Source organism: Oryctolagus cuniculus, chromosome 1, assembly GCF_964237555.1.
Source record: "Oryctolagus cuniculus chromosome 1, mOryCun1.1, whole genome shotgun sequence".
Taxonomy (NCBI): domain Eukaryota; kingdom Metazoa; phylum Chordata; class Mammalia; order Lagomorpha; family Leporidae; genus Oryctolagus; species Oryctolagus cuniculus.
The window spans coordinates 120,143,973-120,167,485 of record NC_091432.1 but is presented as its reverse complement, the minus strand read 5'-3'; the positions used below and the strand labels follow the sequence as shown (position 1 = coordinate 120,167,485).

The 23,513-nt window shown below is 46.9% G+C and overlaps 1 protein-coding gene across 4 annotated transcripts in view; it reads left to right on the top strand.

Moving 5' to 3' along the window:
• KIRREL3 (kirre like nephrin family adhesion molecule 3) overlaps nucleotides 1–23,513 on the top strand; it is a 577,652-nt gene that overhangs the window by 231,831 nt on the left and 322,308 nt on the right. The window contains exon 1 of one of the 4 annotated variants that reach the window (XM_051818705.2): nucleotides 9,525–23,241. The exons of the other annotated variants lie outside the window; for them this stretch is intronic. The gene's annotated coding sequence lies outside the window, so the exon portion shown is untranslated. Of the gene's footprint in view, nucleotides 1–9,524; nucleotides 23,242–23,513 lie in introns of those variants that run through there. 4 annotated transcript variants of the gene reach the window in all.

The window sequence follows — 23,513 nt, the reverse complement described above, 5'->3', positions numbered from 1 at the left end:
GGCTCTTGGTACCTGATAGTGGTGGCTGGTGTCTGTTAGCATGGACTTGAAGTTCTTCCTCCTGGCCGTTAAATGATCCTCCCTGGGCCTGTTTTCCTGCTGGGTTAGTGTCCCTGTCCCTAACCCCCATCTCTATTTCCTATGCTTTTTTATGTATTTAAGACAGAAGAGCTTGACTCCCTTCTTCTTCATGCTGACATGAAGATTAAGTGAAACTGCCTACACACAGGTCCCTGCAGTGGAGCAGCCAAGAGGAAGTGCTTCCTCTCCCACTTTGTCTCCAGGGACTCCATCACGTCTTCCTCCATCCTGGCCTTGCTCCTATTTGTCAAGATGCTCAAAAGGGGGAGCAGACATTTGGCACAGAGGTAGAAACACTACGTGGGATACGCATACCCTGGATTCGAGCCCCAGCTCTGCTCCTGATTCCAGCGTCCTGCTAATGTCCACCCCCAAGGGCAGCAGTAGTGGTTGGGTCCCTGCCACCTCACCCCACTCAATCTAGATTGAGTTCCTGGGTCCTGGTTTTGGCCTGGATCAGTCCTGGACCAGTCCTGTTGTTGGCATCTGGAGGTATAAACCAGTGGATAGAAAGCCTCTCTGTGTGTCTGTCTATCTCTCTCACACACACTCTTTCTGTCTTTCATGAAAAGCTGGGGTTCCTTGAGTTTAAAGATATCCAATAGGAGAAAGAGTACAGAATGAACAAATAGGCAACATTGCCTCCTCCCTAGAATGTAAACTTGGAGCTTGGGAAAGTCCCCAGAAGAATCCAAATAAATTTAGATTCCCAATATTTGTTCACTTTTCATCCATCCATCACACACTAAACATTTACTATCTGCTAGGTGCAGTATTAGGGGCTAGAACAATAGAGATGAATAAAATGTGTGGGTCCCAGCCTCCTCTCCCCCACAGTACAATCTCACACATGCAGAGTTCCATGCCCTACCTGTCCAGAAGCCAGGGTTCTCCCGCTAGGGACAGCTGTGAATTACGTCCACTACTTGCACATCTTTCAGTGACCTAGGATCTAGACTCTGCTTTAGCATCTTTTGGGCCTCAGAGTAGCCACAGTTCTCCAGAGAAACAAAACCAACATGGTATGCTATGCAGAGTGACTTACTTTAGGAACTGGTTCCCAAGTCCAGGTCCTACGGGGTGGGTGGCCAGCAGCCTAGAGAACAGGCAGGAGGCAGTATTGCCGTCCAATGCCAAGGGCAGGTAGAATTCCTCCCCGCTCTGGCAAGGTCAGCCTTTTGTTTTATTGGATAAGGCCTGCCCGCATTACAGAAGGGAGTCTGCTTCGCTGAGTCCACTGATCCGAATGTTCCTCTCATCCAAAAACACCCTCGCAGGAGCAACCAGAGTGTTTGACCAAGTATCTGGGCACCTAGCCCAGCCAAGTTGACACATAAAATTAATCACAGGCCCATAAAAATCAAGAGGTAAAGTGTGGTGATTTCGAAGATTCCCTCCTTCCTATTTTAGGACTCTAACAGGTCTGGCAAAGGAGACACAATTGTCCTTTCTCTTCTGAGACATTTCAGAGAATGATGAGACCCTTAGCAGTTTGCCCAGGATCAGTGGTGCCGCTAAATATTTCCTTATGAGCTCCCAGGATTAACGATGTCACTAAATCTTTCCCTGCCTTGCTCCCCCTGCCTTGCGCCAGATCTCAAACCCTCAGGACCTAACTGCATTCTAACATTCCTAGGCATCACCCTGGGAGCTTGTCAAACAAGCAAATCCCCAGCCCAACTGGCAAGATTTCATTAGGATGTCCCAGGTGCTAGGGGCAGGGGCCCTGAAAACTAACAGTCAGGAAATGGCTACATGAGGTCTGGAAAGAAACCCCAGGGTGGGGGGAGACAGAAAGTACTATGACTGCACTCCTGGGGGCTGCAGAGACTGTGGGAACACTAGCCTGGCCTCTCCCAATGCAGGGGCAGTGAGGGGCTGGGGTGAGTACAAAGGATGCTTTTGAAAAACATCAGTGAGCAACCGACCTGCCAATCTACCCACTCTGAGTCAGCTCACCTGCCCCATCTGCCCTCTGTCCACCTTGTCGGCTTCAAGGAGGTGTGAGGGAGGCCCCTTTAAAAGCAGATTGTGAGAAGAGCAGTGGCCAAGATTTCCTTCTCCCAAATCTATTCCTCAGATTTCCAGGCAGCTCTGCTGGGCAGTGCTGCTGGCTTGGGCTCCCCCCACAGGTGCTGCTTGCCAGTCTCTCGCCCAGAACCCCACACTGCAGCCTCCAGTGTGGGGGTCTGGCCTTATAGAAATTGACCAGGAAGGAATTAACAGTTCTTCCTAAACCCCTCCCTCCCACAAAGTCTTGCCATGGTTTGCTGTTTTTAATCTGTGGTGCATCTTTCCTCCCAACTAACACCCAGAGATTTATATCAAGATCATTGCAACCTGCTCCCTCCATCAGTGACAGCCTGCCTGCCCTGGCTCTGTCTGCCTTGAGAATTAGCCACTACCTCCCTGTTCTCCAGTCAGGTGGGAAGGCTTGGCTTCCACCTCCACCTTAGCAAGCCAGGGGGAGGAGGGAGTTTAGGAAGCTGTATACCACATGCGAGAATATTCAGGTATAGCAAAAGCAAGAGGATCCTCTTTTTCATTGACACATGCTCTGCTGGAGAAACAGGGAATTGTAGATGGGTTTTTGGTCTCCATTTTAGAGGTAAATTCCTCCCAAAGTCCGTGTCTACCCAGACTAGCCAGGACCAAATCTGTGCCTTCTTGTGAAAACATTTTGTTAACAAATATGTTGATTGACATCAGACGATGTCTCGTGGTCTCCTCCAATGATTCGTCACCATCAAACGAAGCCTATCATCCAGTCATCATGGACAGGCACAAATATAACTGTGCTGAACAGGAAAGATGTCTCCTTGCCCTGGTACAACCTCTACAAAGCCAAAAAGGATGCAAGCAAATGATTAGGCAGAGGGATAATTAATAACCATTTTAAATGATATGAAGGAGAAGTAAAGAGAACATTGTCTGGTGGGAAAGAATGCCGGCTTTGGACGTAGGGACTTGTGGGTTCTTGACTCATTTCTGCTAAATGGCCTCCGACCAGGCCATCCACCCTCTCTAAACCTGAGATTCCTCAGTGTTAAAATAAAACTGAGGAGCTAAATCTGCCTTGTTTGCCAGTTGTCAAAGGATGGACTGAGACGGCAAGTGCAAGCCCAACACTTCTCAAACAGTGTGAGGTCCTCTTTCTGCCCCTTCCGTTCCAAGTGGCACTGATTTTCAGCTCCCTCTCCAAGCCTGGGATGCAGAATGGAGCCAAAGAAGGGGCTTGAAGGGCAAGTCAAAGTGAGCTGTCCTCCAACACATCTCTGATGGGGACAGAGGGTCACAGACTGGATGAGGATGGAGGGAAGGTAACTGGTTGGACGTGACTGGGGGGAGGTATCAGGTCATTCCAAACCTGTGCATCATGGGTCACTGCTGTCATCACTTACAACAGCAGGCATGTCGGGCTTTGCCTTCTGTTTTATACCTTCAAGGCATTTTTTAAAAGATTCTGTTAATTGCCATCTGCAGACAATTATTATCTATTCAGGATCCCCTGACACAAATGAATCACACCACACACCACATCTGAGCTTTCTCAGCCCACTCACTGACCCCCAAATACTGTTGTGACTGTGGTGACAGGAAAAGTGACAGGCAGGGAGGGTAGAAGTCTTGGAGGCACATTGAAGGCTTATCTGGGTACAGGTACTGTGGGGAAATCAATTTATGATCTCTCTGAGGCATGTGTAATGCAAGAGAAAAGAATAGATGGATTCTGCTTACAACTGAAGAAGCAAGTGGAGGTGGGCCCTGGACAGGTACAGGCAGGGAGGTAACAAATGCCCTCACCCAACCCAGGCTTCCCTCTTGCTTGCTCAGTCTCTGTTCCATAGGCAGCTGATGTTTGTTTGGAATCTGAAGTCTTAGAATTTGGGAAGGAAAGGAGCAGGACACACCTATACCAAGTCCAACCAGGATATGTTAGTGGAATCTGTAAATCCTCCCACACACAGGGAGCTGAGCAAAACAACAGGCAACAGCTATTATTCTCAGAGTTCTGTGTACCCAACACTCTGCCAAGCCAACTCTGCTGGCTGTGTACCATAGTTCCCCTTTTCTGCAGATCCACTTTCCACAGTTTCAGTTTCCTGAGATCAACTACTGTCCATAACTACTAAATGGAAAATTCCAGAAGTAAGTTGTAAGATTTAAACTGTGCACTGTTCCGATTAGTGTGATGACATCTCATGCTGTCCCACTCTGTCTTGCCCAAAACATGAATAATCCCTTTGTTCAGCGTATCCATGCTGTATACACTACCCACCCATTAGTCACTTAGCTTCTTGTTATTAGGTATTTAGGGTTGGTACTATCTATAGTTTCAAGCATCCAAGGGGAGTCTTGGAACATACCCCCATGGGTGGGGGAACTACTGTTTAATATTGTTTTAAAAATAAGGGAATCCAGGCTCAGAGGGGTTAAGTCCATAAGTCCAGGACTGGGCAACTCATCAGAGTAAATATGTAGATCCAGTTGTCTGATTCAGAACCCCAGCTGGAAACCGCTGGTACCCTCCTGCCTCTTCCCTGGAACCTGTAGCATATGAGCTGATCAAGTACAGATTTCTATTTGCTTTTCCTTTAACAGGGCCTAGCATCATGCAAGATATTAACTTAATTAAAAGTTGCTAAATGAAAGAAGGAGTGGGTTAAGAAGTCTATCCATGCATTTCAATGGTAAATAAAAATATGCAAAATGCATGAGCATCATATGCAAATCAACATCTATCATTCTCATTAGCTGCCAGTGTTTGAGTTGTGCTGGGGAAAAGAGGGTCTTAAAAGTCGCATGGTTTTCATTGGCAGTGGGCACTGCTTCTTCATGACACCGTCATTCCGTCATGGCTCATGTTGCAGGATTTGTGTGACTCTGGCCTCTCTTTTTATCTACCAGAATTCTTCCCATCCTTCAAGATTTCCTTTTATGGAGCCTACCCTGACTACTGGCCCTTATCAAGTCTATTAAGCCCCTACCATGTCCCAAGCCCTTCCCTAAGGGAGACATGTGTAAGCAGGTGTTAGGCTGTGTGCAATATTGAGGTGTGTGGAAGGTGTGGGAACTAGCAAAGGAGTGCCTGGCAGGGAAGCGTCTACCAGAAGCACAAGAAAGTCTCCAGAGAGGAAGATACCTGCGTTAGAGCTCAGAGACCGTGAGGAACCTCACAGGTGTACAAGATGCACAAAGACGAGCTCAGTGACAGCCTAGACAGAAGCACTGAAATGCACCACCAAACTGTGTGCTTTGGAAACTCCACATAGTGATCATCTAAAAAGATGCTGAGATCAAAGCTGAACATGCTCCTTCTCTGCTTAAAACTCTTCACTGGCTCCCACACACCCAGGAAGCTCTCTGGACTTCTTACCTTCCCTTGTTTGATGGTTTTCCACCTCTGGTCTCCACCCTCTGCTCTGCTCAGACATCATGCCATCATGCCATAGCATGTCTTAATAGGCTTGATAAGGGCCTTCTCCCCAGGACTAGTAAGTTCCAGCCACAGCAGCTTCCTTCTGCTCTTGAGAGACAGGATCATTCCCACCTCAGGGTCTTTGCACTTGCTCTTCACCCACCTGGAACTCTCTCTCCCTGGCTTTATCACCACCACGTGCCATATTCAAGTCTCAGCCCAAATGTCACATCCTCAGAGAGACCCACTCTGGTCACACCATCTGAGGTAGTCTCCAACCCATCTCCACTCTCTCCCTATCTCATCACCTTGCCTTACTTCCTCCCTTGCACTTCTCATTGTTTGAATCTTATTTATGTCTCAATGTCCTTCTCTTCTACACACACTAAACCATAAGCTCATGATAACTTCAGCATATTTGATTCACAGGCATTTCCAGAGACCTGGGACACACAGTATGCACATAATAGATACTGTTATTTGTGGAATATTAGGGATGAATGGATGGATGGATGAACAGATGAAATAAATAAAGGGATGAATAATAGTTTCTGGACAAGGTTGATAGGAGGAACAGTAAAGCTTTAAGGATGGAAAAGTATTCAAGGAGCCAACCACACAGGATGCCATAAAGATTATTTGAATTTCCTTCTGTTAGGGACATTAGAGAAATTATCGTGCTAGCCAGACAACTTAGATGTGATTATCTCTCACCTGGCATTGGCTTCTGACAGTGTCTTATGCCTAAGCCTTATCTCACCAAACAAATTGTCAGCCACATGCAAGGGGACTTCAAAAAGTTCTTGGAATAATGGAATTAAAAGATAAGCTTATTTTGATGCAAAAAATTAAATCCGTGCATTTTTTTTAATGCTCATTTTCCATGAACTTGATTCAAGACCCATCATATCAGTAACCAATTTCTGCAGAGAACTCTACATAATCTATACATCCATTCTTTTGCTGGGTTCTTTTGGCAAATTTCCCCCCTCAAACATCCTTAGCACCACACAGAACATGCAGTGGGTTCTCAATGGATACCGTTGAATGTTGAGTGTCTGAGGTAGTCCTTCACAGGAGTAAAAAGAAGGAGACTCACATGTTCCCAGCACTACAGTGCCTCCCCTACTCAGTCCCCACCATGGCCCTATGCAGTGAGTGCCTTTATCACCATTCACTGGCAAACAGCCTCCTCCAAGGTCACCCAGCCCACAGCAGCAGGACCAGGATTCACACGTAAGGCCCAAGACTCCTTGCCACATTCCCTGAATCCCTGGAATCATTGCCCATCTAAGTTCCTGGCCTTGGCAGTCCCTGAGAATGTCTGTCCCCAAAGCAAACCCAGTGGTCACAACAGAGGAAGGGCTCAGGGGCTCTCCTGGGTCTCTGCAGCCTGATCATTAACCATGTGAGCTCTGCCTCTTGCCCTAAGGATGCCAGCTGCTCCTTCCTATTAGATTTAGTAGAAAACATCTCCAGCCATTCCAAGTGGTCCTCAAACCCTTTGCCTGGGAGCCTGGTAGGTAAAGCTGCTTCCAAGACTCACTATCTCCTCCTGAGCCCTTCTGTGAACTGCCCATCCCTGTCTTCCTATTTGAGCGGGATGCCCCATGGGAAGGCCGGCACTTCCACGGTTAGGTGCTTCCAGCCTTGTTCCTAAGCATGCACACCCAACGGCCTGTGCGCAGGTCATTCTGTTGCATTAAGTTGAATGCCCCGTTACCACAAAGCAGCCACCCCAGCATGCACCCCACCCGCAATGCAGAGCCCCCAGGCCATTGCCTGGACCAATCTCCAGTGGATAAACAGGATGAGTGCAGGGGCCTTGATTCAGGCCTCAGTTTGCCCATATGCAATACAGAGTGATCTCTTTGTCTTACTGCACAAGGGAGTCTTGGGGACTAATTACTGTGAGCAAATCACTTTAATTATCACAATTACCAACAGCATTTTATGATCCCCAGTCAAAAAGATGATCATTAAGCTTTTGCGACCCCCTGCCCCAGCCCAAGGCAGAGCATTAATTCTGTAAGTGCCTATAGAGGTTTTCTAAGCCCCAGTAAAGAGCTTCCTCATTTATATGCCCGGTTTGGGGAAATGATGATGGATTGACAGACGCTACAACCAGCTCCACTGTGAGGCCCAGGAATCTCACTTGGATGGTTCCCCAAGACCCAAGAGATACCATCGCATTCCCTGAAAACTTGTTCACTGAGTTAGGGATATACAGTTGCAGGCTTGCTTATCTTTTTAACAGAATAAAAGATAAAGAAAAGACAGAGGACAATGTCATGTTTTAGGAGGAGAAAAGAGAAAGAAAGCAAAATAGAACAAAAGTCCAACCCTGCCCTCCCCTCCTCAATCTTTGTTTTCTCTATGTATGTAGGAGTGAGTGTTCTAATTCTGCAATGCTGTCATTACCGTAATGGGTTTGGCAGGCCCATATTACAGCACCAAGGCTGTCAGAAATGGATGGCATGCTGTCTGTTATGGGCTCCTACTGTTCTCAACCAACCGAGGGGCAGCAAGACCAGGGGAGGAAGTGGAGTTGGGAGGAGGCAGAGAGAGACTCCGGTAGCTTAGACACCCTAAGAGTTGGTCGTTTTTACCCACAGACCACATTAGAGAGGAAATGATACTAGATGCCATCCCTGGAGGGATGGCAAAAGCGATGGGTTACGAGAAACTGGAAATAAACAGCAAAACAAGGAGGTGAGCTTGCTCACTAACAGCACCCGTCTCGTGTGGACCAGCTCAGATTGCTCCTGCTGGATTCGGAGAACTGAAGCTTCGGTGGACATGGCAGAGCAGTGGATTACGGGGCTAGAGGGGTAGGGGGTGCTTCCTTTCCTGGGTAGAAAATTGCTGGGGGAGGAGGAGAACTGAACTGAGAAAAGAAATGGTGAACTTGTACCTAGCTGGAGGACCTGGCTATAATCACTTTCTCACCTTTCAGCCAGGCTGCGAGAGCCAGGAGCCATCAATCTCCCAGAGGAATGAGTTATGCTTAACTCTTCTGGTTGAGGTCAGCTTGGTGGCGAGGTCACGTCTTCTAAAACTGCCTGACTCCCTTTGCCTGACCCTTGACCTCATTAAAGGAAGACAGTGAAGAAAATTATGGTATTGCCCTCTGACTGGAGCCCGGGGTGAAAGGACTTTCTTCAAAAGAGATAGCTGTAAGAAGTAAATAATGGTGACCCGGCAATTATCTGAACATTGTTGGTTCCACAGCTAAATGCAGAAGCTGAAGACCTGTTGAGATAAAGCATTATGAACACCTATAATAAGGAAAATTAAAAGCAGTATACACTGCAAGAGTTGGTTGAGCCAGTGCTGCGATGGGTTTATTCCAGGGGGCTTGGCCTGTGTTAAGCGTTGCCCTTTCCTTTGCCATCTCAGGAACCTCTGCAATGTCAACAGCCAGGAGCTGCCCTGTGTAAGAGAGGGCCTGGTGAGAGTGGGGGAGAACCTAGGGGCTCTTCTCTGTAGGATTGTGATGAGGGCTTTACTCATCCATAGACATATTCAAAAGCAATGTAACAAGGCTAGAGCATTGGGGCTGGTGCTGTGGTGCACCGGGTTAACGCCCTGGCCTGAAGTGCTGGCATCCCGTATGGGTGCCGGTTCGAGACCCGGCTGCTCCACTTTTGATCCAGCTCTCTGCTATGGCCTGGGAAAGCAGTAGAAGATGGCCCAAGTCCTTGTGCCCCTGCACCCGCATGGGAGACATGGAAGAAGCTCCTGGCTCCTGGCTTTGGATCAGTGCAGCTTGGCTGTGGGGGTGAATCCTCGGATGGAAGATCTCTCTCTCTCTCTCTCTCTCCCTCCCTCCCTCCCTCCCTCTCTATCTTTCTCTGCTGCTCCTCTCTCCGTGTAACTGTGACTTTCAAACAAATAAATAAATCTTTAAAAAAAAAAAAAAGACTAGAGCATTGTCCATTGTTGTGGTCTCCATTTGACAGATATCTGACTGATATCCAATCAGTAAAAAGAGTGTAGAACCATGGAATGGGGTTGGGCTGGGAGGGTTTTGGTGATCATTGGAGGCTTCTCATATACCTCTGGAATCACTGATGGCTTAAAGATTGAGATACATATTTGAGAGGCAGAATGAGAGAGAGAGAGAGACAGAGTTCCATCCACAGGTTCACTCCTCAAATGCCTACAACAGCCGGGCTGGGCCAAGAACTCAGTCCAGGTCTCCCAAATGAGAGGCAGGGACTCAATTACTTGAGTCATCACCACTGTTTCCAAAAGTCTGCATTGGCAGGAACCCGGAGTCAGTAGTGAGAACCACGTATTGAACCAGGTACTGCAACATAGATGCAAGTGTCTTAACCTGAGTCTTATAATTTTGCTTAGTTCTTATCACAAATTTACTTCCTCAGCTATCCCTAGCACCACATAGAACATGCAGTACATTTTCATTAGATACCTTTGAATGTTGAGTGTCCAGGGTAGTCCCTCTCAAGAGTACAAAGGAGACACATGTGCCCAGCACTACAGTGCTTCTCCTACTCAGTCGCTTTATTACCCTCCTACCTCCAATGAATGGTCTCTGCTCCATCCACAGGAATGTCACGATTGTCACCTTTGTGTCCTCTAAGCCGATACCTTTTATTCTTTCACTTACATAACGTTTGTAACCCAGAATTCCTAAATCTATAACAAGAAACTCCCACCCTTGAAAAAAGAGCCAGAAGATTGACACAAGGGACGCTTAGATGGTTTGGTAAAAGGATTCAGGCCAAGAAAATAGGACTGTTGTCCTGGCCCAGTCTAAGAGGGAACTATACCTCTGAGTGCCATGGTTGCCCCACCCCCCAAATACAGCCATGTTTGTGAGGCCCAGAGGCCAACAGCACAAACTCTGCGCTACTGGGTAGTGTGTTCCACTCATGTGTGAAGTAACAGATGGAGTAACATGCAGGGCCTACCTTTCAAGAGAGAGGGTGTGTGAGTGTGTGCATGTGCCCATGCCAATGAAAAGTCACATACACAGACTCATGGGAGGGGTGGGAAGCTGTTTGGTGGATGGATACCTAGAGAGTTGGTAGGAACTCATGAAGTAGCAGGGTACAGGGGGTGCAGCTGAGGTGGAAGTAGAAAACCCTCAATATTTCCAGAAAAGATGCTTACCTGCACAGCCCCGAATCTACATGGCCACCTATTTGTAGCTGTGTAGCTTCCACTTGAGGCAGGAGCTGGCCCAGTGCAGTCATTTCCTTGTAACCACATCTAGCTAACAAGGAGAGGCGAGAGGCAGGACGCATGACAGGCCCGACATTTGCCAAGACCGTGGGCGCTGGCCCTGAGGGCCCCTGGACCGGAATGACCTGCTGTTGGAAGCCTTTCGTGGGGAAGCCACGTTGGGTTTCACTGTGCCCCGGGGCGTGTGGGTGAGCGGGTTAGACAGGGGAAAGTTAGCGTTTTATTCATTCTGATCTGAATCCCTTTAGAACTCAAATGGCATGCATAATCTTGCCTGTAATTAGCACTTCTGAAATATCACTGGGCATCCGTATAACTCCACCTTTCCTTGCCCTCTGCTCGAAGCAATGATGGGAGAACTTGCTGTACACAGGGAGGGGAGAACAGCGGTGCAGGAACAAAGATACCGGAAAAGAGAAGGGAAAGTCAGGAGGCAGAGGGACAGGGAGTTGGCTTGTCAGCTGCAAAGCGGGGACACGTAATCAGAGCCTGCGGTTTGCAGGGTAGAAAAGGAGTGAGAGAGTGAGGGAGCTGGAATTGACTCCATGCCTCCAGTGTATCAAGTGCTCTGGGAGCCATCCCTCCTGTACCTGTTTCATGAGTCGGGGAACTGAGGCTCAAAAGCATGGCAACTCATTCAAGGTCATACAGCAGAACACCAGGAGCAGGTTCCAGACTTCTGCTGGTCACACCCCACCATGGCTGACCTCCCAACTAACCCTGCCTGTGCTTTAACTCCTCTGCATTTGCTCATTTCTTGTCAACTTACTATGTCATTCCCATGGATTCCGTGTGAGTATATTGTGTCACTCTAGAGACACCAGCTCTATCCCTCCACCCCCCAGAAGGAGCCCTGTCATCTGTCACCTTCATAATATCTCCCACCCACCCCCAGCCCCCTACACAGAAATGCTGCCTGGTGCTGAGTAGAAGAGGACAAGTGGGTGGAGCTGCTTGGCCAAGGCCGTAGCTCAGACATGGACCTGTGTTTTGCATGTGGAGGTTGACACCACAACCACAAGACTGGTCATGGAGCGGTGACATTGCAGAACGCCAATGCTGGAAGACACTTCAGCACTCTTCTCATCTAACTCCCTCATTTGGCTCAGGGAGGAGTAGAGCTGTTCAGGATCACACAGCTGGTTAATGACAGAGCCAGGATCAGCTCCCAAACCCAGGCCAGCACTCTGGCCGCCATGGCAAGCTAGGATGGGAATTGGAACAGTGCTCCAGGCACACATAGCCCCTCTCCTCCTACCTTGTCATGCTCTCAAACTTGAATCCCCAGAGCCCTGAGTAGTGGTAGTCTATGAAAACTATGCCCAGAGTTATCAGCCACAGTCAAAGGGAAGCAAATAAGTAAAGGAGAAATTCATGGCCAAGTATGGGTTGGAGTAGCTTTTGCAAAAGATAGCCCTTAAGTCAATGGAGATTTGCCCCAGTACCTTCTTAGCTTTCAGCTACATAGAGCCTGCCAGACAGGTTGATGAAGCAGAGTATGATTCTGAAAACCTGAGTCCTCCACTGATGGTCTCCACAGCAAAGGTCTCCATCTAGGCTCATGTTATGAATGCTCAGCTTAATGCTGTAACCCAAAAAGAGTTTGTTTCTGCACCACAGGTATAGCTTCGGTCTCTGGTCCACAATGCATGCTCCAGCTCCCTCTTCCAGGCCTAGATTCTGGTCACTGAGAAGAAGAGACACAGAAGGGATGAGCATTGCCCAGAACTTGTGTGCAGCCCTTCTGCTCACTCCCCATTGACCAAGACGTGAGCACATAGCTGCAGGGAGAGCCTGTTCTGGACAGCCACAGTTTATATTAAATTTTAGGATGTCCTTTAGTAGTTAAAGAAGAGTGGACTAATGGCTATTAACAGACAATTAGTAATTTTTGTCTCAGTAATTAATGTCTTTAGACATTATTTCTAATGAACATTACACGTCTGTCTTGGAAACCCAGTCTAACCCAGTTCCCCAGGCCATGTGGTCCTGAAGCAGGCCACAGCACTCACCAGGCATCTGTGAAAGGGAAGGAAAGCCCAAATGAAAAATCAGGAGACCCAGTCTACCAGCACTTATGGGACATTCAGAACTAGACATCAGAAGATGAGGTTGGAAGTAAGGAGCAACTTCTGGGAGGGCCCTCCCCCAGAGATTTTATAGGAATGTAGGTAAAACCAAAACAAAATAATACAGATCACAACTCTGCAGTAGCCCTCAGGAGCTGAGTGGGACCTCCTGCTGTACTCCATAAGACTGGGCGACATGCAGAAACCACTGGTAATTACACCTCTACAGAAGGAGCTAGCATTAACTGTAACCGCGTTCCTGATGTAGTGACTGGACCATAGCGTCTGCTCTGGGCGTCAGGCAAGCCTTCTCTTTCTCAATCCTTCTCCCATTTCCTAATCCCACATGTCAAGGCATTTACCTTGAGCAGTCACCTGCCAATGGGCACTGGAGGACGAGGGTGCAGGGGGTGGAGTTGGGGTGGAGGAGGCTGCCCGTTCCCACAGACCTGTAAGCCAGTGAGTCATCATGCCCCACAGGCCCCAAACTCTCCTGAGAAGCCAATTTATCCCAGTCCCCTCTGGTGAGCCTCGGGGGGAGTCTGTCAGCAGCCTTCCCTGGGCCAAGTGCAGGGTTCTGACAGCCTGTTACCATCCCTCTCCCTGAGGCCTTGCATGGCTCCAAGTCTCTGTCAACCCCATTTCTGCCTTGGTTTCCTCGTTTGTGAAGTAGGAACGATAACTAATTTAACAGAAGCAGTGTTAAAGGAGAGACTTTGATAGTATAGAATTAAGAGATAAAAATCATTTTTTTCTACTCCAAAGGGTCAAGTGACTCCCTGATGCACACCTGGCCCTCTTAGGAAGCCCAGACAGCACCCAATGCACTCAAAGGAAATGCAATCAAAAAGTCCATTTTAAATGGTTTTCTTTGGTAGTTCCTGTTCTCTGAATCAGCTTTCAAGTGTTTCATTGCAAGAGGTCGCAGCCTGTTTTGTATGGGTTAAAAAAATAGCAACGTGCCATACTTCATATCGGTCAAAGCTTTTTCTGCTACAGAAGCAGTTTTGAGGAAGAAATTGTCATCTAGTCCCACAGTTATGCAAATAGGATGGTTATTTTTGACTCCGGTAAATAATAGTTCTGCATGCACCGACACTGTTTTCTTACCTTATCATGCAAGGTATCAAGTCATAATTTAGGTGTTTGTAAGTGATTAGCATTTTGGGGCTACGGCAAGCAATTTGTGCAGTGTTTCCCATCTATCTTCTGCCTTGGAAAGGTGATTAGCACTTTGGTGGGGAGAGGGGAGAGCAGGTCTCACAAATTGCTTCTTTGATCACAGTAAATCAAGATGTCTGACGGGATGATTGGCTGACATATGGATCCAAGCCGTTCCTTGCTTGTCCCATCCTCAGGTTGGGATTAACTTGGGCTACCTTTATCAGAAATTCATCTGACTCCTCTTCAAATGGTTTGAAAATAATTACCCCTCAAAATAGTATTACTACAAATTATTTCATGCAGAACAAAAAATAGAATGAAAAATGTACATCTGACACTGGTAATACAGCAAACATGATACTGTTACAAAACCTTGAAAAGATGGCAAGACAGCATTTCCAGCCCACTCTAAAAATGGCTAATTGAGAAAGATTCCTTTACGTTCGTGCTCTTACTTGCCTCGGCAGCTTTACAAGTTACTGGCTAGTACGTTGAGAGCCTTAGTAGCCAAGGACAGGAGCTCAGCCAAATAATGTCACCGTAGGAACCCTGGTGTCCTCCTGCATAGCTGTCTTGGAAGCCTTTCTGACTAATTAGTGATTATCTTGTTATGCAAATGAGCATCTCCTGATTGACAACAGCTTCTATCTTTTCCTCACCTCCCTTGTCATGAGGCTAACTGAATGGGTGTTTGTAGTCCAACTCAGAAAGAGAGAATGATAAAATTTTACAGAGATCACATGGTGTAGTGTCTGAACTTACAGATGAGGAAAGCGAGTCTTCAGTCGTTGGGATCCTTGCTTAGGACCCTAAATTTTGCTAGGAACAAAGTTGAGCTTAATTTCATATGTTTCAATCTCAAGTAGACTTTTTATTTTCTATTTCTAAGGTTGATTTCCAGCTGTAAACATTGGGATCCTACTATAGCAACAGGAAACAAGGGTTGATATAATGAAAAGTGTCACCAGACCAAGGACTCAAAAGACCCCCAAGGACCTCGTTTTTGAGGGAACTCTAGAATCTCTGGGCTCCTACCCAACCTGTGAGCGTCCAGCCTTTTCCCAAGGGAAAGACTGTACCTTCTAACAGCATCAGAACAGGAAGCTGACATGACTTTCAGGAGCCCTTGAAACACTTTCTCTACAGTGATCAAGAAATTGCCAAGGTTTTCATTTCCCGTCCCAGAGGCTGAGCCAAGGCTCATGGTGTCAGTCGTAGCGAATCTGTGTTAGGAAACCTCCCGCACTTCTGAATTGTCGGGACCTGCTTTTTCTTTTCTTTCTTCCTTTTTCCAATCCTCTTTGTAATCATCTCAAAGCCAAGGGCTCATTTCCACCAGAACTTTAAACATTGTGCCTTTATGTAGCACAGCTTTTAATTTTCCTCCCTAACAGAAGTGATTGTTTATGTTGTAAATGCCACATTAGTCTCCATGAAATGGAGATGGAATTGATTTTCATTTCGGAGATTTCACAGCTTGCCCCAGAACTTTATGCTTGATTGCCAATGCTCAGAAACGCATGGGCTTCTGAGAGGTTCAGAAATGATGTGTGTAACATGGCATATAAAAAATGTGAGACTTGGAGCCACGTTTGTTGGAAGACAGACCCCCAAGTCTCAGTAGATGTGTCTGGTCAGGCACTCAAGGGAACCAACATTATCAAGACAAGTGATGTCTTCCAGAAATGAACTTCATTCCCAAGTCAGCTCCCCTACGATTCCTCCAGGTTCCCAGAGAGTCTGGAGGATTTTTCCATCAATCCCTTCTTGCAGCAAACACTTCTAAAGCCCCATGCCCAGAACTGCAAAGGCATTATGGGAGGAGGGAAAGGGGAAGCTTAGAGTCTTAATTGGAGAGAAAAAGCACAGGGCACCGCAGTGAATGTAGGAAGAACATGGAGTAGTCCTCCAAACTTAATTCAGCATACACACTGCACAAAGCAAAGGGGAAGGGAGAAGGCTGGGCTGGCACGTTAGCAGTGGACGTGGGATGGAGGACAGATGTCAGATTGATCCAAAGGAAAGGTCTTTTGTTGCCAGGTCTCCCCTGCTGCCCAAAGAGCTGCCGCCCCCTCCTCCTCGGGGAACCTGTTGCTTGTCACCGCCAAAGCCAAGATGAGCAGATGGTTCCAGTCTCTTCCAGGGCTGTGAGATAATGCCACTGGCATTCCATGGGTTTGGGCGGATGGTCAATCTGTCCTGCTCTTGGTCACTGGCTGGCCGTACAGGAGACATGCCATCCAGGGCAGCTGCCATCCTCGCATCTGCCTCGTTTGTCCTGAGCCCTCCTGGACTCCCCTTCCTCTTCAAGAACCGCCCCCCAACTAGAGGTCTTAGAATACAGTTGACGTTCCATTCAGTTCCATTCAATGAAGACATTCATGATCATTCTATTTATCATCTGTTACAGTTGCCAGGCCACTTTGAAGCGTTTGCATTTAAATACGGGGTGGGCAGAGCCGCATTCAGCAGCTCACAATTTCCATGGCACTGCTGGGGGCGGAGTAGTCGGCTGGAAGACATCAGGGGAATCTTATTTTGAATGATTATCATCATTGTTAATTTGAACATTTCTACTTAATTATGTCGAGCTCCATTGAGTTATAAATATGTATATATTAATGTTAACAATATGAGCTTTATTGGCCAAATACATAATCGGTGATTAAAACAGAGATCTCCTGATATGCCTACAACTGCCACCCTAAATTAACGAGGAGGAGTGAAAGAGCCCTGTTCCTTGGCCAGTCGGTTAATGACACCTTTCTTTATTTCAAGATAACAACTGGATGGGATTGAACAGTCCTGGACGAGGTTCTAGCACTGGGTGCTGAGGGGAGGGGCTACCTCTCTGAGTGGTGGAGTGGAGTGAGTATTCAGGGTAGGAGTAGAGGGTCGGGGGGGAGGCAAATGGGTGGCATGGAGGAGACTGGCTTGAAGCTGCCAGGAAGACACAGTTTGGAAGGAAAGTTGAGATTGGAGCATCGTTGAGGAAAATTCCTGGGTGACAGGAGTTGGCTGCAGGGGCCACAGGCACCCAGGGAACTTGGCACTGTGCTAAGCAGACTTTCAGCTGCCACAGGCCCTGTTCTCTTTCTTTGTTAACTTTCTGGTATGTTTCTTTTTTGGGAGAGAGCCAGGGGAGGAAGTGCCTTCATCAAGTCCAGCTCTCGGTTTGCATGGCAGAGTGGTATTGATTTTCCAGCCACAACTGCTGAAAATTAGAATTTTTTCATGAAGCTAGGTTCTTTTCTTGCCCTGTCCATTATCTTTTTAAATATGATTACCTGCACTTCAGGGCTTCATGGCTAAAATCACAATGAACTTCCCCACCCACTCCAATACACGGGATCAAGAAGGGACTGCCTGCAGCCCATGTCTATGGCTGAGCAGGGCAGGCCAGAGCCTTGGGATGGAATCTATTTTTCCCCCTCTAGTGACTTTAATACCCTATCTGTGGGCCACAGACTTATTGACTTACTACTAATTTTCTTGTCAGGGTAATTCTTCCAATCAAGATTTAAAACAAATGAAGAGGTTACTAAAGTGTGGGAGATTGAAGCCTAATACTTCTTTTTAATTTGATTAAGATACTCTTAGCTGGCTTCTTTGGGGCCAATTTAAGCCTGCACAAACCCTCCTTAAAGGGCCAGGCTTGTTTGTTTCAAGCAAACACCTTTCCCTCACATCTGCCTCCCCCTGCTGTGTATTTGCTCACCGGGAAGCGGAAATAGATTCTTCCCACAGCATCAACGTGCAGGCAGCTGCTCAGTGCAATTTTCTTCAATGTCTTGCCACAGAAAAAGAGACCAGTCATTTCCTAACTGGTGATTTGGGGTGACCTATATTTTAGGAAACTGGTGGATTCACCATTAGCTCTTCTCTTCCCAACCTGTAGACCCAACACCTTAATAGGGAACCGCACTTAGAGGAGAGATTATGGAGAAAGAGGACAGAGCACAGCCACCTGACACAGGCGCCCTGGTGCCTTTCACACTGGTCTTTTATGTTGGTCTCTGCTCTCTGTTGCTTCTCCAGTGAGATTGACCGCCCCTGCCCCCATCAGTGCTTGGGGAAGAAGTTATCCAGCTTGCAGACCTTGTGTCCATTCTGATATTTTCAGTGCATGTCCATTCACGTTGTCTAAAGCTCGCCAGTAGAACATCCAGCCTGGATCTGCCATCTGAGTTGAAGACCAGAGGCAGACAGACAGAGTGCATGGAGTCAGAGACATGGGTCCCAGGGAGTACTGTTTTCAGCACAGAACATCTTTATTTTCCATCAAGTTTTCCTTTAATCTCGCTTTCTATTAAAAATCTTCTCAAAGCTAATGCAATAAATTTAGATCTGTAGCCAGATGCAAAGCAAAACTTTTGGCAGGGAATACTCTATCAAAAGACACTGCAAATGAAATATGCTCTCCCTTGGGGATTATTCTACAGTTTAATTTAATTTGATATTTCAAATTAAATTAATTCAAATGGTTATGCAGTTTCCAGGGAAAACAGACTTCGTTTATGATGCTCTGCCACCAAATTGTTTAGCAGCCATCATCCATCTCACATTGTTAGCAAAGACTGATAAATAGTGACAAGGTAGGCACTTCCCCTCATTTCCCAGCCCCTGTGTTAAATAGAACACACACAAACCTTTCCAACACCACACATGATCTCACTGGGTGACATAAATATTTATTAAACAGTTCTAGTAAGACTGACACTAGCTGTGGACTCTTCCATCTAATCATTTCCAAGCATGTAACGGAGGTGCATGGAGCCTCACGAGGGAGTAGATGAGATGATTCCCATTGTGTAGATAAAGAGGCAGGAGGTGAGGGGATGACCCAGAGTCATCCAGGGTACCTGGGACAGAGGCAGACACGCAGACCCAGTACCCAGGTTCTTGATGCTCTGCTAACCGGGTGATGCTCCCACCTGAACTAGATCTGTACCATTCAAGAAACTAGAAAATTGAATTGCTATTAAGCATTCCATCTGGAGAGGTGGAAAGAGGACTCCTGTCCCCAGCAGTTGTCTTTTATTTAATGGTAGTTTTCAAAATCACCATTCGTGGCTGGTGTTGTGGTACAGTGGGTTAAGCAACAGCTTTCAATGCAGACATCCCTTGTCAGAGTGCCAGTTCAAGTCCTAGCTACTCTGCTTCTGATCCAGCTCCCTGTTAATGTGCATGGGAAATCAGCAAAAGATGGTCCCAGTGCTTGTGCTCCTGCCACCCCCATGGAAGACTAGGATAGAGTTCCAGGCTCCGGGTTTCAGGCTGGCCCAGCCACGACTTGTTACAGTCATTTGGGGAGTAAATAGTCAGATGGAAGATCTCTTTCTGCCTGTCTCTACCCCCCTCTATGTCACTCTACCTTTCAAATAAATAAAAAATAAATCTTTTCCAAAACATGCATCATGAAGCACAAGCATCCTATTTCTGCTTGTATTTTTAACCAAATAATCTAGGGATGAGGTCTGTCTACATTTGAGTGGTACAGGCTGAGAGGCTGTGACTCCTCAGAGTAACTGAATGACCCTTCCATCTGGTTCTGGACAGACTGCAAGCCGGAGAGGACGCCACAGGCCCCTTTGCAGCTGTGAGAGCTGCCCTGGCTGACCCGAGCTAGGCTGCTGTGATTTGAGGGGCTGCTTCTGGTGTGGGGAGTGGCATGCAAGCACTTACCAGTACTTGATGCCCTTGGGCACTTGTTTTCCCCTCTGGTTCCACAGAGCAAGTTTATTGGGCTCACACTGCTCCTAGAGTGCATTCTCCTAGTGTGACTTGAGGAAAGGAGACCCATTTTTGGAGGGCTGACACTTCTGATCCCTTCATACCCAAGAACCCCAAGGCCTCTGTGCCAAAAGAGAGCTTACCATTCCCTCCGGAGATCCTGGAGGAGCTCAGAAAGCAGATTCACTGCAGGTGTCTGCTGCTTCCTTCATCCAAGGGTGCAGGTCTTAGAGGAGCAAGGGCTGCATCTCCATCAACATCTTCCCCTGCTTCCAACACCGCCTTCCCCGCTCCACTTCCTCCTAACATCTCCAAGGAAACTCGCAGAGCCAATTTCTCTTTTTCATGCTCCCCACTTCTAGAGATCTCTCCTTGTTCAGGGGTACAGCTAGTAAGAGCCATGAATTTCAGTTTCTTTTGCAGGAGAAATGAAATTGACATTCTCTCCCATGTGAATCTCTTTTGGGGGAGGGTAGTATTCATGAGCATACCAAAGATACCCCATGCAACGGAAGCTTTGGAAATTGCACTTGAAAGAGTTAAGTGTTCTGTAGTTCTGCATCAGCCTTCAGGTACAACACCCAGTGGACTTATTCTGCTATAGGGATAATGCTATTATGCAATCATTATTATTAGCACAGTGATGATAATGTTAATTCCACAGCTACATAATTAACTCATCAGCTAGTTCGCATCTAGGATCCCTTGAACTCACAAATGCCCAGCTAATCCTGACAGTTTTTAAAGCCATCTTTTCAATTCTTGAGGAAAGGAATCCGCAAAATCCAAAGAGGAGAAGGCGCCTAAGGACAATTTCAAAAGCCAAGACCCAGAAGTAGCTTTGTGGTTTAAGAGAATAATAAGAAATGAATACCACCTATGAGCCTGGGGAATATTTTAAACACAGTATCTCCTTCCCTCTTCATAACCCAGTGACAGCCTCATTGTCCTTATTTTACTAAAAAGAAATGCAGACACAAGCAGATGAAATAGCTTGATCAAGGTCACACCCTGAGGCAGAGGTGGAATTAGAAGCCAGCTCTTTCTTATCCTAAAGCCCACATTCTTACTGACTGTAGTATTCTGTGACCCTGGCTCACAGGAAAATACAAATAGGGGCTGGCATTGTGCCACAGCATGGTAAGCAATTGCCTGTGTTGCCAGCAGCCCATATAGGAGCACCAGTTCAAATCCTGGCTGCTCCACTTCTGGTCCAGCTCCCTGCTAATGCACCTGAGAAAGCAGCAGAGGACGGCCCAAGTACTTGGACCCTTGCCGCCAATGTGGGAGACCAAGACGAACTCCCAGGCTCCTGGCTTCAGCCTGGCCCTGCCCCAGTCATCGGGCCATTTGGGAAGTGAATCTGCAAATGGAAGAGCTCTTTGTCTCTCTGCCTCTCTCTCTCTCTCTCTCTTTCTCTCTCTATATATGTGTGTGTGTGTGTGTGTGTGTGTGTGTGTCTTTGTGTCTCTCTCATCCTCTCTGTTACTCTGCCTTTCAGTTAAATAAAATCTGTAAAAAAAAAAAAAAAAAAAAAAGGAGCGATACATAAATTGATGAACATGGACTTGGATCTATTTTTTTGCTTTTTGCATTCATCCTCTTTCATTTAACTCTTTCATTTTCCCCCCTCTCTGGCTTTCTCCTTCCTGTATTCAGAAAGACACTAGAATCTATTGTGATTCTCGGTCTTTCTTTTCTCTTTTTTTGCTCAAAAACAAATTTAGTAAGAATCCACTTGCAGCAGGCATTGTGATAATTACTTCGCACAGCTTTTTAACCCATGGTCACTCTTGCCCGCTAAGCACTTGCCTTCCAAAATTATTGTAATTCTCTTAGCAAACGGCTGGATGTGTAGAAAATCATCTCTCTCTGTGACAAATGCTGAAAGAATCAAGTTTATTTGGCTGGCGGAAGAGAAACTTGAGCAGTGTTTTTAACACAGCTTTCAAGTTCATAACAGAGACACTGAAAGCTTCCCAGATGCTCTCCAGAGCCAGCAAGAATGGAACAGAAGGAAAAGTGGTTCACTCAGAGCAATAGACATCCTGATTATGTATCACAACTCTGGCTGTGAGGAGTTGTTAGTCAAGGAGAGGGTGCACCAAGGCAGACTGTCCTTGAGGCCCTTTTAGAATAAGACGTTTTACTTCCTTGGGCATTTGGGCTTTAGAGAGAGTGCAGTGAACGAGCTGAGAAGGGTCATCCAGTGTGAGTCCTATGGTTCCACAGGATGCATTCAGACAGGGCGTCTATACTGTTGACATGGCGAGGAAGTTCTTTCAATTCCCTGGTAAAATCCACAGCATGGACCAAAGACAAAACAAAGCTGGACGAACAGATCCAAGTTAGACAAACTCATACTAAGATGAGAAACTTAAGTGGATTTAGAAAAACTTATCAATGTGTTGATGAGGCAGGTGCCCTATAGACCAAAGCACCCCTAGAGTGCTAGCCACTGTGGGTTTCATTAACCCACTTATGAGAACAGAGTGTATGAGCCTGGGCCACTGAGGACCTGGGCTTTGCCATTTGATGACTTGTACAATCTCTGATACATGAGAGGACTTCAAAATATTCGTGGAAAGTGGAATTAAAAAAGAAGCTTGGCCGGCGCCGCGGCTCAATAGGCTAATCCTCCACCTAGCAGCGCCGGCACACCGGGTTCTAGTCCCGGTCGGGGCGCCGGGTTCTGTCCCGGTTGCTCCTCTTCCAGGCCAGCTCTCTGCCATGGCCCAAGTGCTTGGGCCCTGCACCCGCATGGGAGACCAGGAGAAGCACCTGGCTCCTGCCATCGGATCAGTGCGGTGCGCCAGCTGCAGCGCACCGGCCGCGGCGGCCATTGGAGGGTGAACCAACGGCAAAAGGAAGACCTTTCTCTCTGTCTCTCTCTCACTGTCCATTCTGCCTGTCAAAAAAAAAAAAAAAAAAGAGAGAGAGAGAGAAAGAGAGAGAGAGGGGAGCTTATTTTGTGCCAAAAACTTTTGAAATCCTTCCACTCGTGGGGTCTTCAAATAGTTCATAGAAGATGGTTATTATATAAAAAAAGTATGCCTAGATTTCAAGTGTTATGCACCAAAATGAACATATCTTTTCATTCTCTTCCTACAAATGTTTTTAAGTATCTTGTCTCAGCTTTCTTACTTATAGAATGAAAAGCAATATGCCTTCTTTCTGTAGGGGAGGGGGTAAGTTAGATGGCATTGGTAAACCACACAGCAGAGCGCCTAGAAACGCTGATTGGTATTTCCTGGTAAAAAGTTCCAAGGAACCTTTTCAACTGCCACTTGGACTGGTGACTGCAGCCCAGCCCAGTTGCTCCCTGAAAGGCTCAGCTGCTACATTCACAGGCAAGGTCATGTGGCATTCAACGTCTGTCTCCACCAGACCCCTCCCCCTGAGCCCCCAGTTCCAAAGACAGTCAGAGTGTTCCTCTGGGAACATCAAGTGTCTTTTGGCCAAAGCACCATAATTGAGAACATCACCAATTCATGGACTGCTCCTAGGAATGTGATCATCGGGGTAGATTTGAGGAGGAAGTTCCATAGTAGAAGCCCTAAAATGGTAAGTGAAAACTTGGGTTCTGACCCTGGGGTTGACAAGGAGGCACTGGGCATGTCACTTCATTGATCTGTGCCTCGAGAACAAGAATGTTTATTTTGTGCCTAGTACCCAAGTACTCTAGTAGGCAATACCTTCCTGGTTTTACAAATGAGAAAATGAACATTGACTCAGTAAAGTTGGGACACTGATAGCAGATAGGCAAAAAGACACATGTTGGAACCCGAGACAAGCGTGCTAGCTTTCCATCACTATAACCAAGTGCCTAAGATAAG